This window comes from Bos grunniens, chromosome 10 (genome assembly GCF_055505025.1).
Source record: "Bos grunniens cultivar Pamir isolate PY7600 chromosome 10, Bosgru_T2T1.0, whole genome shotgun sequence".
Lineage (NCBI taxonomy): Eukaryota > Metazoa > Chordata > Mammalia > Artiodactyla > Bovidae > Bos > Bos grunniens.
The window spans coordinates 29,723,534-29,742,901 of record NC_141174.1 but is presented as its reverse complement, the minus strand read 5'-3'; the positions used below and the strand labels follow the sequence as shown (position 1 = coordinate 29,742,901).

The window sequence follows — 19,368 nt, the reverse complement described above, 5'->3', positions numbered from 1 at the left end:
AATTTGAGCTCCATGTGGGAGAACATGGCCCCTGCACTGGAATACGCTACAATCTTTAAAGATGCTGATGCCGCTGTGTTGGGAGTTCTGCCTCTCATCCCACCTAAGAAAGCAAATCTAACTGGCGACTTCCTGGTTAAAACCTTCCAAAGCAAAATGAAGCAACCAAAAAACCCCTCCAGAGGCCTGCATTGTCAGGATGAAATTCACACTTTTCTCTGATTCAGAGTCCTTTCCTGGCCCCTCCCCAGCTCATCACAGGTACTGGCTCCCACCTCTCTACAGGGCAGGGCCACTCTGCCTTCTCCCAAGGTTTACGCTCTGCCCGCGACGCTCATTGCTCATTCGATACCTGAGACCGTCCAATCACAGTTCTCTTCCCCCAGGAGACTGCCAGCTCCCTGAGGGTAGGTCGGCCTCCTGTGTTCAAAGCCTAGCCATCAGTAGTTCTAATATTAATATTTCAATGAAGGGAAACCCATAGCAGACACTCAGGACTGGCGTTATGTGTTGTTGTAAAATTGGATTCTGGAAAACTGGACACAAACTAGCACATCGATTTGGATCTAGAGAGGAACTGGGAGATGGGAGTTGTGTTGAGAAAGAGAAAAAGTGAAGGTGGGAGGGTCAAAAAATAGAACGAAAAGTGTCCTGCGCTATCCGACCCTAGGAGTCAAAGGCCGTGGGAGACTGTTCTGTGGTCACACTCAGCCAAGGCAGGCTGCCAAGAGGCTCCACGCAGAGAAAACCCCGGCAGCGGCTGCACAGGCGTGACTTTCGGATGACAAGTGGGCGGGGCGGGGCTGCGCAGACAGGGTCAGGTGCACCACGCGGGCGGGGCGCAGCGAGGCCGGTGCTGGAGGCAGCTGATTGGCCTGCTTGACGCTCGGATGCCTTGATCTGGTCTGACAAGTGGAGGCTGCTGTGAGAAGCGGCCTGGATTTTTGGCATTCAGCGAACTAGAAATAACTGGCTGGGCTCTTGGCGCTGCGGTCACCAATACCTTGCCTTTCGGAGATGACGGCCCAATTGTAGGGGCTTTTCCGCAATGCAGATCTGTTCTCTGAAGGCAGGCCTGAGTTCTAGTCCGGACTCAGCTCCCAATTTGGTTCAGTGGAGTCACTGGAATTGGCTGCAGCTCAGCCTTCCCTCTGTAAAATGGGGTTGTTAGCTGACCCCCTTCCGCCTCTGTTGAAAATTATTCCCAGTGGCTGCCCTGACCCTCCTAATCCCCCAGCCAGAGCTTGATGTCACGGCTTCTAGAAGCCTGGAGCTCCAAATACTCACTCTGGGAGGGACTAGAAGATGATCCTGCTTGAAAAGGTACTGATGAACATTTTGTGAATCATGGACCCTGTGAGACTCTGTTGAAAGCCATGAGCCCCCGCCCTAGAAAAATTTACACACCGATCAAACATTGCTTATAAACTGCAGGGAGTTTCTGGTGTAAATCACAGGCCCCTGGTTTATCATCTCCAGTCTAGTCCAACTCCTCCTCTTGGGGGAGAGAAGACTGGCCTAAAACAAGCCCTCGGGGTTTCCCTCAACTTCCAATCCTTATACACCAAGAGCACCACTTTTTCCCTTTTTTCCTTCAACCATCCTCCTTACCGACTCCCACACTTGGGCACTCTCTACAGGGAAATTGTCCTATAATTATTTATATAAGGAGTGGGATGTCCTGTAGCAGAGAAAGTGAAAACACCCCCAGGTCTGCAGAATTTCATGCTTCTCTCCCAGCTTTCACCTCATCCTTTGTGTAAGCCTGGGGTGGGGGTGCTAATAGGAGCTGAAGCTACTGCAGCAGAGAACTCCCCAGCCCCTTCAAAATCAGCACCATCCACATTGTCACATAAAACTTCCTACTCTGACACCAACCAGGAGCTGCCTGGCAGCAGGCAAAAGCAGCCAAAGCAGCTTTCACAGTGGCTTGCTTGCCCAGAAGTATCTTGTTACAAATGGCCTTCTTGAGTAATGGGGAACTCCTGGGACAGCCCCTTTTAATGTTCTGCAAGAAACAACTCTAACAATGGATGATTCAGGAGGTCCTCACTCCTACCACATTGTTTTGATAAAGTAACATAGCCCAGCAGTGGGTGGGAAGGCAGTAAATAAAAACCTAACCTCTCCCTAGGCAAAGTGTGCATGGCACTAGTGGCATCGGCATCACCAGGCGCTTGGTAGAAAGGCAGGCTCTGTCCCAGACCAACTGGGGGATCTGCACTGTAAAGAGATTTTGAGAAGATCTGCATATGGGTTAAAGTTTGAGAGGACCCCACCCACCCAAAGTCAGCTGATAGTGGTCTTAAGTAGAGTCCCAGTCATCCCTTACTCCCACCTGGGAAAAACACAACAGGTGGGTGAAATTCCTCTGAGCTCTGCCTGTAGGAGACCCAGTACTACCTATACCCTGCTCCCTCAACCAGAGACCTCACCTACCTGTTTACAGAGTCACGCACCTCGTTACTGCCATTTGATTATTTTATTTTGGGGGGAAAACAGAGAAGTCTTCTATCTGAAGATGAAAGTGACAAGGAACACCTCCTAAATAAAACCCAGTTTGGCTTTAGCTTCGGTGTTCTTTAACCCCATTGCTACTGGAATCAGCTCCAGGGTCTAATTACTGAACACTTTAGGGGAAATGAGAGGAGGGTAACTCTGCAATTGCCTGTTTGTACTGTCTAGTACTCTTCTCACTTGCCTTTGGAAATGAAGGTGCAGAAACTGTGGGTGGCAAGGAGGGCACAGACTCATGACTTCCAGAGTGGGCCTTACAGGAAGTGGAAGAGAAGTGCAGAAGACTGCTCAGGGAAGACAGGCTTCAGTGACACCCTACTGAGACGGAGCCCTGATGTCCCAGGATGTCCCTCCCTGCCTGTTCTCTGCAAGTACTGGGGTTCTATGCCTTAAAAAAAAAAAAAAAAGATGCTTGGCCAGCTTATGGAAAGTGTAATGCGGGCACTTTACTGCCATCCTGGCTTTTAAAGGGGTCAAAAACAGAGGCGCTTCAGGGTGTCAACTGCTTTGTTTGCAGCCTTAGAAAGACACCCTTGATCTTTTATTGTCCTGCCTTTGCTCAGAGCAGCAAACTCTCCCTGGGGAAATGGCTTATCTTAAAAAATGCTGTTATGGCTGAAGATGTTTTAGCCTCACTTCCAATCTCTGACTCCTTGTAGAAAGTAATTGCTGCCGTGGTTTAGCCCTGTGCTTTTTTTTTTTTTTTTTAGAAAAAGATGAGCATATTTATTCATTATATTAGAGTTGGTTATGACTTTTTTTTTTAATTTTTAAACTTTACATAATTGTATTAGTTTTGCCAAATATCAAAATGAATCCACCACAGGTATACATGTGTTCCCCATCCTGAACCCTCCTCCCTCCTCCCTCCCCATACCATCCCTCTGGGTCGTCCCAGTGCACTAGCCCCAAGCATCCAGTATCGTGCATCGAACCTGGACTGGCATCTCGTTTCATACATGATATTTTACATGTTTCAGTGCCATTCTCTCAAATCTTCCCACCCTCTCCCTCTCCCACAGAGTCCATAAGACTGTTCTATACATCACTGTCTCTTTTGCTGTCTCGTACACAGGGTTATTGTTACCATCTTTCTAAATTCCATATATATGCGTTAGTATACTGTATTGGTGTTTTTCCTTCTGGCTTACTTCACTCTGTATAATAGGCTCCAGTTTCATCCACCTCATTAGAACTCTGTGCTTTTTATTCTTCCGTCTGTGCTTAGGTGAACAGTAGCTAAGTGGACACAGCTGCTTAAAATTCAGGACATAAATATCTCCTCAGAGAACAATTCAGACAACAGGAGAGAGAACCAAGAGTAAGCAAAAGTGCATGGTCCCAGTTACAAATTTGTGGGGTGGGTTCATTCAGCTGGTGGAACAAAGTGATTGTTACTCAGGATCCTGGGTTAGTGAGAGGATCAGAGAGCCACTGGGACTGCATTACATCCCAACATCCAATTGAAAAGAACAACAAAACTTCACCCCCATCACGTAGATGTTGGGTGGTTTATTATAGCTACTGCAAAGGGATTTATTTATCCCCAAATGGTTGATTAGAGGCATCTCGAATCACAACTTGAACAGACTCTCAGCTCCAGGCAGCCACATAACTGTGGACCCAGCTTTTTACAGCTCATTTCTCCTTGCTAATCCAATTACTTTTTTTCTTTAAAGCTTAAACTTGCCTTCTCCAGGAAGACTTCCTGAATGATCTCAGCTTATCCTAACGTAAAGGAAATTTACTGCCCAGGAGCAAAGTCTCCCCCCTTGTTTTTGTGTAACCTTGGAATCATGCTTTCATTGTTCTTGTCTGCCTACACAGATCCATCAGTAGTAGTTTTCCACGTTCTGCATCTCCTATTATCTCCCAAGCTCCTACTATACCCAGTCTGTGCTTGACCAATATCAGTTGGGTTTACTGAGACCATAACCTCTAAGTGGCAGGTCCTTAGTTCATCCATCTAAGACCCAGGGCCTCTTTGACAGACAGAAAAAGGGTTAGGACTATTGACTCAGGGACATTCTTGGCTCTGTGTGAATGCTTTGTTTTTAAAACAAGGGTTTTTGCCTCCAATGTATTGAAGAGACATAACCCCCACTGTCAGCATATTTTTAAGTATCTGCTTGTGTTGGATCCTGCTGTCAGGCCAGAGTCCCCACACACAGATTCCCTCACTCTGCCCTGTGCACCCGCCAGAGATGGGGCAGCTGGTGGAATGTGTCCAAGCCAAATCTACAATCTAGGAAAGTGAACAGGGCTTTCTGAGATTTCCTCTCTTCTCAAATTTCGCCAGTGTTCTGAACAGCCAAAACTAATGAAAAGAATGGATTTGTTTTATTCACAGGTGTTAATGCTCCTCCAAAAGTAGTTGTTTGGTTAGCTGAGATGTTGAAGGCCATTGACCAAAACAGTCTGCAGGTGTGGATCAGAGCAGAGCTCTGGATTTCTATAGAATGTGGCAGTCTTCCACTTCACGTCACCTTCATCCTAACGAGATCGCTGTATTGTGTGTCTGCTAAGTGCAAGGCATTGTGTAGGCATTAGAGATAGAGTGGTGAATAGACACAGCTTGTAATGTGGTGGGAGAGCCTGGAATTGATCCAATAAGTAAACAAGCAAGGATATAATTATCAACTGTGATAAAGGCCCTAAAGGAAAAAGAATAGGATGCTCCACAAGAACATTACAAGCACTTCTATCTGATCTGATAGGAGTGGAGAGGGGAAGATTCAGGGAGGGCTTCTCAGAGAAAGTGATATTTGAGCGAAACACCAAAAGAGAAATAGAAATTAAAAAGTAAAGAGGGGTAAGGGAGGGCTTGAGAAAGAGCTTGAGCATTGGAGGAAGTGAAATAAAGTCCTTGGATTAAGGGGAATGAAGAGAGCAGGGATCAGGAGAGATAGACAGGGGCTGGGACAGGTGGAGGTGTAAACAGTACTGAGGTTCCTGGCTTTTATTTTAGAACAATGGAAAGTCATTATAAGCAGGTGATGAGAACATTAAATTTGTTTCCAGAAGTTTGCTCTGGTGAGACAATCATCACTTACAAAAACATCATCACTTCTCATCCAAGTCTCCCATGAAGAGTCTAATGAAATGCCCAAGTTCTACTTCTGAACCTCTGAGCCCAAGTGAGTGATACCTCCCCAGACCCACTGAAAAGCCCAGAGGGCTTGTTGAAAGGTGTGGGAGTCCTGCTAAAACTCACCGTGAAGGCATTCAAATCTGTGCTGCTTTACTTCCATGAGTGTTGCCTCCACTCCCAAGGAATAAATCCTTAAAATTATAACCCTTGGCTTCCCATGCCCAGGCAGGCTCACTTCTGTTGGATCACAGTAATCACGGCTTCAGCTGTGAATTACCAATCTCAAATTAAGTGATTACCCAAGGTCAGTGGACTAGTCAGCTACCATACCAAGGCCAGCTCTCTAGTTCCCTGTACCCCAGGCAGATGTGCCCCTCAGGAATGTTGTCGGGGCCTTGTAATATGGGTCACTTAGAAAGAAAAAAATGTGTGTTCCCCAGACATTTTTTCTTTGATGCTCATGTTTATTCTAAGAATCAGTTCCCAGGATCACCTTCTAGAGTGGTAAGAAGCTCTCTTTGACTGGAAAGTGATTCTTTATTTGAAAACCACGCCCATCCTTTGCAGATGACGGTAGCTTTCTCGCTGGTCGTGCCACATTGCCAGCTCCTGAAGCTCCTGGTACAGTTGAAACAGGCCTGGGAACAACCCTTGGGTTGCTGGAAAGACATCTTAATCTTCGACAGGTTTTGACCTGAAAAGTAATCACTTATTCACTAGATTGACTTGACAGATTTTACACTGTTGGCAGCTTATGTCTGGGCCTTTCCCCAGCCCTCTGTGCAGAAATGAACCCAGGGTTACTCATCTTCTGCATTTTAAAGGAATTATGGGAGAGCTCAAACAAGCCACTGAAAAACCTGTTTTATTTCAGAACTTGTGAGTGTGGATATTTCAGGCCCCAGTAATGCCATTGAAATTAGAGATGACTGTTGTGCATTCTACCTCCATCAGAAAAGGTTTCAAGGCATGTGGGATTTTATGGGTGGTTTTCCCCAGAAGAGAAGCAGCTAAAAAAATTGGACCTACATGTCCAGCTTTGTCCTTGCAGACAGAGCTCCCTCCCATCACCCCATTTCTCACTCCATGAGCTGATCTATCCTGACAGCTGCCAAATTAGTCCTCTCACTCCTGGAGCTGGCTTTGGCACTGCCACAGTTCTCTCCTTTTAGAGTCCACTCTTCATCTCTTCGGTGTTTCTTCAGCCTTACTTTGGGAGTGAATTACATGGATATAAAGCTCTTCATAGAAAAGTATAGTTTCAATTAGCTAATAGAGGTTCTAGAGGATACATCCATCTATGGTACCAGAACTCATCCATCAAATGCAAAGTTACATTTGGACATAAATCATCTACAAACAATTCTGAAGAACACAGAGGCCAGAGGGAATCCTATGATGTCTGTTATCTTCTAATTTTTTTTTTTTGCTTTTCTGACTCATGCACCACTGGAATGTCTTCCTTGTTCTGTTCTTCAAATTAGAACAGTTCCTCTGTTTGGGTCTGTGACATATTTACTAAAGGGCAGAGTCTGAACCCAGTCTAGAGTCTGATGAAAAAAAAAGTGTTTTTCCCTCAGTCACTGATCATCCCATCTGTCACCAACTGATGGAACAGCCTTGGGGAAACCACATGACCTCCTTCTCCTCTTTTTTTCTTTGTAAAATAAAGAGAATGCTGGTCTTATGCTTTCATAGAGTTATTGTGCAACTTATTTAATTTGCAGTATGTGGGTGAACAGTGACAAGTTTTAAAATAGTTGATTAATATAACCATGCTGTTACGTGAAGTAGTGTTTTCTTATCCTTTCTCCCTATCCCCCCTGGGGGGAAAAAAAAAAAAAACAAAGAAACAAAATTCTTGCCAAACTATGTGATGGCACGCCTAATTTAAGTCCTGGCCAGAGTGGAAAAGGCTGACACAATCGTGGGATTCATCCCTGGGTTCCCAGGAATACACAAACCTGCATCTCTGCTTTGTTTGCTTTCTTGCTTTACTGTCTCTATGGCCTGGGCCTCATGTTGGGGTGGAGGAGAAGTCATAGAATTCCTGGAGGCATAATCTGTTGCATATTAATATAAATGCCTTAAAGAGTTTCATCCTGGCTGCCCATATTTGGAGGGCTGAAGAAAACATTTGTGTGTGTGTGTGTGTGTGTGCGCTGACTCTGACAGTGTCTTTCTCACACTGAAAATTACTGGGGGCAGAGACGAGTCTCTGCCATCCATTTTTCATGATGCAATGAGTTCTAGGCAATGAGTAAATGCTTCTGTGGGTGAAAGGGCTCTGGTCCCAGTGCTATCACCAGCTATCTGGCATGCCTGGGCTATGGCTCTCAGTTTCTCTGAGTCTCATTTTTAGTTGGAGGTTTCAACTGGTGTTCAGTGAAACCCTTTGGTGGAGGGAGGAGTAGAGACAGGCTCTATTGTAATTATTATTTAGCATTTGGAGCAACTTTATAAAATTTGGGCTAATAGAAAAAAGTTGAACTTTGCTATCTTCTAGCACTATTTATGGCCTGAAAAATTCCATCAGAACCCTCACTGATGCTCCTATGAAATATTTATTTTCATCTAATCCTATTTTTTTTTCTTTTTTCTTCAAAGCTAGTAACTGTCAGAGAGCAGAGGTTAGGAGAGGGCCTCACACTTATGTCTGGTAGATTAGGAATTCTCAGCTTAGCCCAACCAGTCTGGAAAGTCTTTCTGTAGTGAACAGCTGTGATGGGGGTGTGGTCAAGTGAAATACAATCAGGGCTGAAATCCCATAGCATGGTCATCTCCCAAGACATGATGATACTCAGGCACAGCTTAGAAATCTTCGAGTTGTTCCTAACCCTTGACACTCACCAGTAATGAAATGTGAACTTCCAGGATTGTTCCCATATTCTGTCTTCTGAAGTTTAATTCAAACAGACAGACTCTGGCATAAAAGGAAGAGGTAGGGAATTTGCTGAAAACCTAAACTGTGCTGTTAGAGGTGGCAGCATTTGCTAGTCTCTTTCTGGCTATCAAGATGCTGTGAGTGCCATCACCCAAAGGTTGCTATGACTTTATCAGATAAAGCAGGACCAAGACCACAAGTCTGATGGTGGGCCAGAGAGAGTGGTGTCCCAAACAATGCCACAAAGTGAACCTGCTGGAAAATGAGTAAGGTCCCCAAACCATTCAGATGGCCAACCTCAGCAGACCCGCCATAATCTACCAACTAAGAAAGCAGTGACAACACATATCTCGAACCTGCATCCTCCTCTTTGATCTCTGGCAATTACTCTCCACCGCGCAACCTTTCCAAGGCCCTCAGTCTAGAACTTTCTCCTCATTCACCAAAAAGTTTTGTCTGGTGAGAGAGACCTTGTGACCTTCTAGGGCTGGTATGCATGCTTGCTAAGCTGCTTCAGTCCTATCTGACTCTTTGCGACCAGGCTTCTCTGTCAATGGGATTTTCCAGGCAAGAATACTGCAGTGGGTTGCCATGCCCTTCTCCAGGGGAATCTTTTCAACCAGGAATCGAACTCAAGTCTTTTATGTCTCCTGCCTTGGCAGGCGGGTTCTTTATCACTAGCGCCACCTGGTAGGGCTGGCAGACTTTCCCAAATCATCTGTAAAGCTCCTCTCAAAATGGCACATTGACTGTCTCCCCCTTCTCTCTACTCTTCCCTCCACCCTCGCACTTATTCCTCAGCAACCCCACAGTGTCACATATTCCTGCCCTCCTCCTCCACGCAATGCCAAGCATCTGGAAACAATCTCTAAGCCATGTGTTGACACTTCAGTGCTCTTCTGAAGTTAAGAGGCAGATAGATTTCTCAGGAAACATTTAAAAGGAGCTTGGGTTCCACTGTTTTGAATTATGGCACATGGAGAAAGGAGCCCAAACAAAGTATTATAAAAGGCTTAGAAAAATCTGAGGGTCAAAGCTTCTTAAATAAATGTTATGACCTAGTTGGAATGTGGCACAAGTTGCCTGTTTGGTTCATTTATTTAAAATAATTGTGTGACATCACTGTTTAGTCACTTGTCTGTGTTTATCCCCAAGGCAGTTCCTAACGAATGATGCCGCAAACTGTGAGATGCTATTTCATACACAACAGCCATCGTGGTCTACTGTGTTCATATGCAGAACATGCAGTTTTCCCACACAACAGGTTTTTGTTTTATCCAATCAGTGACACAGAAAACCTTTAGAAGGAAATGGTGTCTGGCAAATCACTATCCTCCTTAAAAGACACTATTTCGATTTTAAAATAAAGGCTCCTTTAGGAGCATTTGAGTCGGGTCTAATGAGGCAGATGAACCTAGAGCCTATTATACAGAGTGAAGTGAGTCAGAAAGAGAAAAACAAATATTGGATATTAACGCATACATATGGAATCTAGAAAGATGGTACTGATGAACATATTTGCAGGGCAGCAATGCAGACACAAAGAGAACAGATTTGAATACAGGCAGTGGCGGGGAGGAGGGGGAGGGTGCAACGAACGGAGAGAGTAGCATGGAGAGTTACATTTCCATATGTAAAATAGAGTTACATATGTAAAATAGATAGTCAATAGGATATTTGCTCTATGACTCAGGGAACTCAAACCAGGGCTCTGTAACAACCTGGAGGGGTGGGATGGGTGGGAGATGGGAGGGAGGTTTAAGAGGGAGGGAACATGTGTGTACCTATGACTGATTCATGTTGATGTATGGCAGAAACCAACACAATATTGTAAAGCAATTATCCTTCAATTAAAAATAACTAAATTTAAAAAAAGAAAAGAAGAAAGTCTCCCTTAAGCGTGGTCTGCTGAGTTATGCTGTTAGGTACCTCCAGCTACAGGAGTGCTGCATCTTAGTGGATCGCTCCTTCTGTTACGTGGTGTTTTTGCCTTAAGTTCTAGGTAGTCTGATATAAATGAGCCAGGTTTCTCTTTATTATTGTTATGTGGTACATCTTTCTAGTTCATTTATATTCACACTTTCTCTTTCAGTGTTGTTTTAATTTGGTCTCCCATAAGCGGCATATGGCTGGATTTTTTTTTTTTTTAATTCACTGTGATAACCTTTACTGTCCTGTACTTAGTCATTCAGTCGTGTCTGACTCTTTGTGACCCCATGGACTGTAGCCTGCCAGGCTCCTCTGTCCATGGAGATTCTCCAGGCAAGAATACTGGAGTGGGTCACCATGCCCTTCTCCAGGAGATCTTCCCAACCCAGGGATTGAACCTAGGTCTCCCACATTGCAGATGGATTCTTTACCGTCTGAACCACAAGAGAAGCCCAGTGGTATATTCAAATATGTCACAATAAAATTTATTGTGACATATTTGAATTTCTGCTTCCTTTTTTTGGGTTTTCTCCTTACCATAATTTTTTTTAATTTCGGAAATTTCTCCATTTCTATCTTCTACTGTACTAACAAGGTTTCCATTACTTACAGTATTTTAATAAATACAAATTTACTTGCTGATTTCAGTGGTTCCCTTTAATTTTTAAAACATACCTATTTAACCCTGAACTTTTTTTAAACAAAGGCTAAAGTTATGCATCCTCTTCACTATTGCACAGGCCTCATAGATTAAACATGGCACTTCTTTCCATCTTAGCATTACTGTGTGGAGCTTGAATTTTCCCCTTTTAAATATAGGTCTGTCTGGTGGGCATGGGTTTTCTCTATCCATCTTAGAGTATGAAGACGCTTCTCTTTTTTAAATCTAGGGGACTGAGAACTGAACGTTGGTTTTAGCAAAGTTGATAGAGGAGGCAGGGTTGGACGGGGAGAATGCCTGATTAGAATGGTAATACTTGGCAATTATGTGTAGGCCTTTCATGAGTGGGCAAAAGTGAGGCTTTATTTACCCCCACCAACTCCTGGCTTCAAGCAGTAAACTGGCTTTTATTCCCTGCCTCAGGTGGAACTCTTTAATTCTCTTTACTCTGCAGACACTAAGCAGTGACCTCACCCTACTTTTACTCCTGGGGCATTGTAGACTTATGGTTGTGGAGATGTTTATCCATAGCCAGCTATACAGTTTTTGGTTTCTGCTTTATCTCTTATTACTATGAGTTTAGCACCAAAATTGCATCAACGCGTGTGTGTGGAGCCATATGATTGACTGGAAGTTCCTTACACTCTTCAAACATTTGAACGTTGTGGATGGAGTATTAGTTAACTATTTCTGTGGGACAAACCATCCCAAATCTCAGTGGATTAAAACAGTAACTATTTAAGTTATGATTCTGCATATCAGAAATTTAGGGTGGATCAGCTGTACAGTCTTCTGGTCTTTGCTAAGTTCTTTCATGCATCCATGGTCAGCTAGAGGTCAGCTAAGGAGCTTTGCACCTGGGGATTAACTGGTTTCAGCTAATTCCAGCAGGGGTGACAGGATTGACTTGGCCATGTGGTCATTCACTACCTAGCCGGCCCACTCAAGCTTGTTCACTGGTAGCTGAGCAGAGTTCTAAGAGAGAGAACAAAAACTCACAAACCCTCTTAAGAGCTAGGCTTAGGAAGGGCACAACATCACTTCTGCTGTCACTTATTGGTCAGAGCTGGTCACATGGTCAGTCCACATTCAAAGGGTGGGAAAGTGGATTCCATCCCTTGATAGGAAGAGGTGGAAAGCCACATTGCAAAGGAGCATGGATGCAAAGAAGAGGCTGGCCATTTTTGCAAGAGACGTACTACCAATGGAGTACAAAATTAAATTGTGTGATTGATTTCAATTAGATATAAGGAGAAAAATATACCAACAGTAGGGCATATGAGTGATTTTTGAGTGTTGGGTATAGAGGAGTTAGTGGCAGAGGCTCTGCATTGGATTCAGGACAACCAGATAAGTATTTGCCGTAATCAAGGTATGAGCTGGGAGCCATGGGAGAGTCACAGAAGAACTACTTTCTGCTTTTCAAGTAGTGATGACTTAGAGTGCAGGGCAAGTCTCCAGCTTTATAACAAGGCAGAATATAATACTTTGAGGTTACTGGACAAGGGAAATCTTCAGAATGAGGTAGATTACAAGTGTAGGCTGAGAACAAGAAGCCATGAAAAGATTAAAGACTCAAAAGAGACAAAGATTATAGGAAATGGTTGCATTTTGGCTGGCACCCTTATTTAATTGGTAGAGGCCAAAAAGTTAAGAAATGCATTCATCCTCAAGAAACAAAGGAAAAAAAGAAAAAGAATCCTAGTTCTCCCAGCTGATTCTTTTAAAAGTTAAACCAGAAAGCGTTTATTGCTTTTAACTTAAAGAACACTTGTATCAACAAGAATTCTGTACACCTCAGCAAAGATGGGTCCTAGCTTGTGGTGACTCTGGCAGATTTTCAGGGTGTTAGCAAGAAACCCCTTTCATACCAAAGCCATCCAATTTTTTGTGTTCTCCTGCCCAGGCCAAATGAGCCCAGGAAGTGAGCCCAATGGCTGGTGCTCAGAGAGCATTGACTTGTGGGTCCTTAATCCCTGCCTCCACAAATGGCAAGAGTTCCTTTTTTGTGTGGAATTAGCTTGCTCTAAAGAACTGAAGGCCACCCTTGAAAATGTCTTTTGGCCTCTTCTTCATCTGTCCACACCACCCAGTGAGTTTTTCAGACTATCAAAATTTGACTTTTGACTTTTTGACTTCCCAGAACTTATTGACTTTTCTGACTAATTTTCAGGTTGAAGGCCAGACATGGCCTGGTCTTCAATGTGTCTTAAAGAGCCCAAGGACCACAGCCCCCGAGGGAGCCATGTCTAGCCAAGCAGTTACGCTTCATCAAGTTTTTGTTCTCCTTGGAAACCGCCAGAACTCCACCCACTAGAGCAAAATGAATCTGGTACAGGTAAGTCAGACATTCCCATAATGCTCAGTGTTCTTTGCAAGAGTGGAGAAAGATGATACAGAGCTTAGTCAGTCATCCCAATACAAACACTAGTGAACGTTTTTGGAAATAAATGGGAAATATTTAATAACTGTGTCGTCATGCTTCTGTCCCTGAAATGAATTTAATCCAACACTGCATTATGTGTGTGAATTTGTGTTACATGAAAGATTCTATTTTAAACTCAGGAACAGTGAAGAGATGGAAATAAATATATTTGAGGGTTACTCTGACTTGACCCCAGGCTTTATTTTTGCACCTTCACCACATCTATTTAATTCCCCCATCCTTTCAGTTCTGACTGTATGGTATTTCTAGGATCCAGTCCCTTCTCTGGATCCACAGTGCCACTACCTTAATTTGCAACCTCATCATCTTCCAATAGGTCATTGTAAAAGCTTCTCTTATGGGTTGAATTGTGTCCCCGCCTCCAAATTTATACACTGAAGTCTTAACACACAATACTGCAGAATGTGACTGTATTTGGAGATAGAGCCTTCAAAAAGGTAATGGAGGTAAAGTGAGGTCATATCAGTGGCCCCTAGTGATCCAGTATGACTGGTGTTCCCATAAGAAAAGGAGATGAGGACACAGACAGGCCCAGAGGGTAGCCCCCTATGAAGAGAGAGGGAGATGGGGGCCATCTCCAAGCCAAGGAAAAAGGCTTCAGGAGACCAACCCTGCTGACACCTTGATCTCAAGCTTCTAGCCTCCAGAACTGTGAGGAAATCTGTTGTTTAAGCCACTAAGTCTATGGTGTTCATTATGGCAAACCCTAGCAAACCAATATAGCTTTCTATCTGGGTTGCCTCTCAAATTGATACTTCTAAAAGTATCTTAATCATTAGACTGACTGTCACTTAGCTGCTAAAACCCTTAGCCACACCTCTCCTCAGGGTTTTCCACATTGTTTGCTGGAACAATAGTTCTGTAAGCTGTCCCCCCAGGCTGTGAAAGTTCAGGAGCTCTGTAAGTCTTCAACTGGAGGAGTCACAGTGTGGGTTTGCATATTAAAGGCTCTGAGAGTTTTATAGTCAGAAAACCTGGTTTTCTTGGTTTAACCCAGTGTTTGCCATATTTATTTCACTAGAAAATTTTTTCTTGACATAATACACATTATATCTACTGCAACTTGTGTTCTGTAATACAAACCAGGACATGCTGCTCTATACAACAATACTTTAGCATGTCATACAGAATGAGGGCCACTAGATTTAGCAAAGATTCAGGATACTTAGTTGAATGTGAATTTCAGATGTCTAAAAAATTATTTATTTATCTAAAATTCAAATTAACTGTCTTGGGTTTTGTCAGGCAATCCTATACAGAACCCTCTTTGACCCTCTAATATAGTGCACAGACTGAACCAAAATGAATTTGTTAAGTTTTTCTCCAGTTAACATACCAGGAAAGGATAAAGTCAAGGTCGATTCTTGTCTTTGAGTTGGATTCTTTCAATTTGCGACCCATCATGTCCCCTTAGTCTCTCGTTCTCCATCCTGGTGGTACATTAGAATCACCTAAGGAGCTTTTAAAACTACTCCACCTTGTCTCAAACCAAGTGACTTAGAATTGGGGGGTTACTGAGTAGGGGGTTGCTGAATGTCAGGGTTGAAAGGCAGGGCTGGGAGGAGAGTGAGGCAAGTGAGGCGTCAGGGGAGTAGGATTTAAGGAGGCTCTCCCTCTCAGGGCTGATCTTGTCTGTGCACAAGCCCGAGAGTGAGGGCCTGCTTAAATACCATGTCCCTGCTAGCCTCACCCTAGTCAGATCCTGTTAAAAAGAAGTAGGTCCAGGATTGTGGAGTAGAGCCTGCAGGGGGTTTCTGAGCTGCCCTGAGTCCCCTTTCCACATTTTGATACTTTACCAGGAAATGTCAACATTTATAAGCAACAGATATGAGCTCTAGCCCATAAGCATGAGTCAGGAGAGGCTTCACCAGGTCAGGTTTTTTCGAAATGTGAAAAACGAGAGCTGCAGCCAGCTCTAGTTTTCTCTGGAAGGGCACTTCTAGAAATTACAAAATGCTGGGATTCCTCTTTTTCAGTTCAGGCTGGTGATGTTTGAGTAGCCTCTAGCCCCTGGCAACCCATAGCTTCTGTTTATTAGGTATGGTTTTAACCTTCTGAAAATGTAATGAAAGTATACGCTTCACTTTTCTCTCCAAGGTTTATAGATGCTCATCCCCACTCATGGTCCCTCCTCCTCCTTGCTTTCTGCTTTTTTGTCAGTGATTTCACACCCCATCACTGACAGTCTGGTCAGAAAGGAGCACCGTTAATCCTCGCTGGAGGCTGCACCAGGGCAGCTCGCCTGAGAGCAACGGGGGCCAGCCTGGCTTTGGGTGGCCAGATCTGGACCCTCTCTTTCTTCACCAGCCTCTGAGTTCCATGAGCACTTTACCCCGTCCCACTGTTACTGGCTGGCAGCCAGATCCTTAACTGCAGTTCCCAGAGACTCTGCACATTTTCAAACACCAGGGAAAGAAACTTTGTAATTTTCCAGTGCTGGGAAAAGATAATATTGGTTGATGGGAGCTCCCCAGCATAGTCAAAATTAACTTCTTTCTATTGTGATAATTGAGTGATTTTCAAGGATGTTCTTCTTATAATTGGATACAAAACCTACCTCCTCAGAGGAGAATTTGGAAGAGAAAAACACAAGGGAAAGGGTCAGATAAGGCAAAGTTCATGGCAATTTCCAAGTAATACCAAGATCACAGAATCCTGTGGGTGTATCTCACTTGGCTTAATAGCTGTGTCCCTGTAAAATTTCACATAAATGGAATTTTTAAAAAATTAAATCATTGTAAGTGCATAGGAAAGATTGCTAAAGAAAGGAAGCCTTAAGGACCATACTCTCTAAAGTGAATGATCTTTACAGAATGCACATCATCCCTCCCACACAATACACTGATCTTTTTATAAGCTTGCCATTTTTCACAGGCTGGATTTTCAGGAGGTAGGGGTGCCTGTTACTTATAATTATGACTGGTCTGAGGTCATAGCTGTTCTCTGAAACTACTTTCCTAATGCACTCTGAGGAGTATGAGCAGCTTCCAGGGTTTGGTGGAAACTTTTAGCTGAGGAAGTCAGTCCTGTGTGTAAGCTGACCCAGAGCCCTCCTGGCCTACCTCCAGACTGATGTGGGCTCTGGGGTACCCAGAAACGTTATCAATGACTCAACGTTGGAAGAGCTGATGGGGGACACACTGAGGCTAAATGTTGCCAAGTGCAACAAGAACCAGAAGTATGGTGTGATGGATAGAAGCATAAGGTGTGGAGCCAGACTTCTCTGCCTCTACCTCTGTTCTCTAGCTGGGTGACTCCCTGAACCTCAGTATCCTCATCTGTAGGATGGGGCGATAATCATAGTACCTACTTCACAGTAGCACCTGGAATACAGAAAGTGCTCAAAAAGTATTGGCTATTTTAAAATTGCTGGTTTAGCTCTAGACAGGAGAGAAAAAAAATAAAAAAACCAAAGATGCTTATGTTTACTGGGTACTGGTCTATTCCAGGTACGTGCTTTCATTTAATCCTTGTATCACATACAAACACAAAGGCACTAATATTATTCCTACTTCTCAATAGAAACTAAAATTCAGAAAGGTTAAGCAGTTTTCCTAATGTCACACAGCAGATATATCTGAGGCCAGTGCTATGGCTCTTTCTGCCCTGTCTCAGGCCTGAGGAGACCAAAGCCTGAAAGTGACTTTTCAAATGATGGCTTAGAGCCTGGAGGGTATTTGGATTTCGAAATAAAATTGATTCAGGAAGTTACATCAAGGAAATAATGAAGGGAAATTCTTTTATTTCACAAAACTTTATGAGACTTCACAGCGTGCTGACACTCTAGGAATAGAAGTGACTAAGCCCTCACCCCTGACCTTAATCCCCAGGGGTGAGAGCTACAGTCAAAGTAAAATTACAATAAACATCAGCCAGTGTTAGAATTTAAAAGAATGTGCCATTGAATCCCTGACTTAAAAATGACCAACTTTACCTGAGGAAGGTTTCTAAAGGAGGTGACTTTTGAGGGCTTTACACTTATTATTTTTTTCACTCCCCCTGTACTTGGGAAAGTGGGCAATATTATTACCCTGGGGCCGGGACCACTAGTTATCAGGATCTAAAGCCCCTTCTTGGACTTCCCAGGTGGCACTAGTGGTAAAGAATCTGCCTGCCAATGCAGGAGGGGCAGGTTCAATCCCTGGGTCGGGAAACCCCCTAGAGAAGTAAATGGCAACTCACTCCAACATTCTTGCCTGGAGAATCCCATGGACAGAGCTGCCTGGTAGGCTACAGTCCATCGGGTCATAAAGAGTCAGACACGACTGAAGCAGCTTAGCAGCAGCAGCAGCACCCCTTCTTACTTATGAAGACAGCCCTGACCATCTTGCGGAGGCAATATGGCCAGTTCAAAATTTACATCTGGATTCCTTTGCAGGCAGCTCTGGGCCATAAAATGGAAGCAGAAGTCATTGGGTTAGACCACCAAAAAAGGTTCTTTAAAAAGGTATAGGCTGGTCACATGGGCTTTTTCTTGCTCTTTCCCCTGGCTTCCTGCTTCTTTCCTAAAGTACAAGCTTTGATGGCTAAGTCTCCAACACTAACTTGTGACCTTGAGAAAGGAAGCCTCAAGCTAAAGATGGCAGGGCAGAAGGAGCTTGCGACCCTGATGACCATGACTTACTGTCTCAGCCTCAGACTGGCTCCTTCCAGACTTGTTTGTTTAAAAGAAGGCAAAACAAACTTTTATCTTATTTAGGCCTGTTATTTTTGGTAATTGTTACTAGTATCTGACCCAGTCCTGAACTGGCATGTGGCTCTGAGGCTATTAGGAGGTGGTGCTGAAATCTAAACTCAAGCAGCCTGACTCTCCAACCCATATTCCGATCCACTGTTGGGGCAACCCATTGCGTCCAGGGCAACCCAGTGGCATAGAGTGTTTGCTTGAAATTGTAATCCTTTTCTGCCAACTGTTTAGCCCTGGCATCAAGTGCATGGCCTAGTACTCAGCAGCACTCAATAGTGTATGTTGAATGAATACACCAAATAATTGCCCCTCAACCATTTCCCCAAGGAAAATGTTTTTCTGAGGGGTTGTAGGATAGTCCCTGCTTCTCAGTGATCCCCAGGCCAATGTGAATATGAAGTTTGTGAGAAATCTGAAATGCTTTGACATGTTAAAATAAGGGAAAGAATAAGAGAAGTGATAGATAATAAAAACTTGAAAATATATATATAAACCTCATTTAATTAAGTAGAATTCTTTTAATGGTGGAGCAAAATTGCATATTTCTGGAGGCAACACTAAAAATGTAATTAAATGATGAAAGCAAGTGTTTCTATCCAAAGTCCTTTTTTTAACTTAGTAAAAAAATTTTTTTTATTTATCTTTTCACTGATTTTAAAAATATCAAATATGACTTTATACAAACTTAAAAGTGAAGTCCTCTTGTAACTCCTTCTATACATCAAAACACACTAAATATTTTATAAATGAGCTCATGGTGTATGTACTATTTTGCAACCTTTACTTTTTTCAATTAACATCATATTTTGGACATTTGCCAGTGCCTTGCATTTAAATTAACTTGGTTTTATTTAAGGCAGAAGGGTATCTTTTTATCCCTATGGTCTTCTATAAAAATTGTATTTGGATGTATCTTTGACTTTGCTCTTAAAGTGTCATCAGGTGTTTGTAAGAGGTGGTTGATGAGAAAGGCATCAGAGATTAACTTACCCCCAGCTGGACTCAGCTGGGCTCTGGAGTAGTCAGGCTGAAAAATGACCAGCTCTAGAAATAAAAATATTCTGGATCAATGTTTTGTGGGTAGCAAGTCATGAAGCTCAGAGGCAAGAGCAAACAACTTAGGCCTGTCAGGATGGTCAATAAGCTTCTAGGA

At 43.4% G+C, this 19,368-nt stretch overlaps 2 long non-coding RNA genes across 3 annotated transcripts in view; one reads left to right on the top strand and one right to left on the bottom strand.

Annotated features, from left to right (window-relative positions):
• Positions 1-539: 539 nt before the first annotated feature.
• Positions 540-2,224, bottom strand: LOC147364223 (uncharacterized). 2 transcript variants are annotated; one of them, XR_015134222.1, is made up of 3 exons: positions 2,125-2,224; positions 1,288-1,389; positions 540-1,151 (listed from the first exon to the last, which is right to left on the bottom strand). It is a non-coding gene; the product is annotated as an uncharacterized LOC147364223 (long non-coding RNA). The 2 variants fall into 2 exon arrangements; XR_015134221.1 differs by having other exon boundaries at positions 1,879-2,211.
• Positions 2,225-13,255: 11,031 nt separating this feature from the next.
• The window catches only part of LOC147364222 (uncharacterized), a 35,019-nt gene continuing 28,906 nt past the window's right edge, over positions 13,256-19,368 (top strand). Inside the window, exon 1 of the long non-coding RNA XR_015134220.1 lies at positions 13,256-13,420. This is a non-coding gene — a long non-coding RNA (uncharacterized LOC147364222). The remainder of the gene's footprint in view (positions 13,421-19,368) is intronic.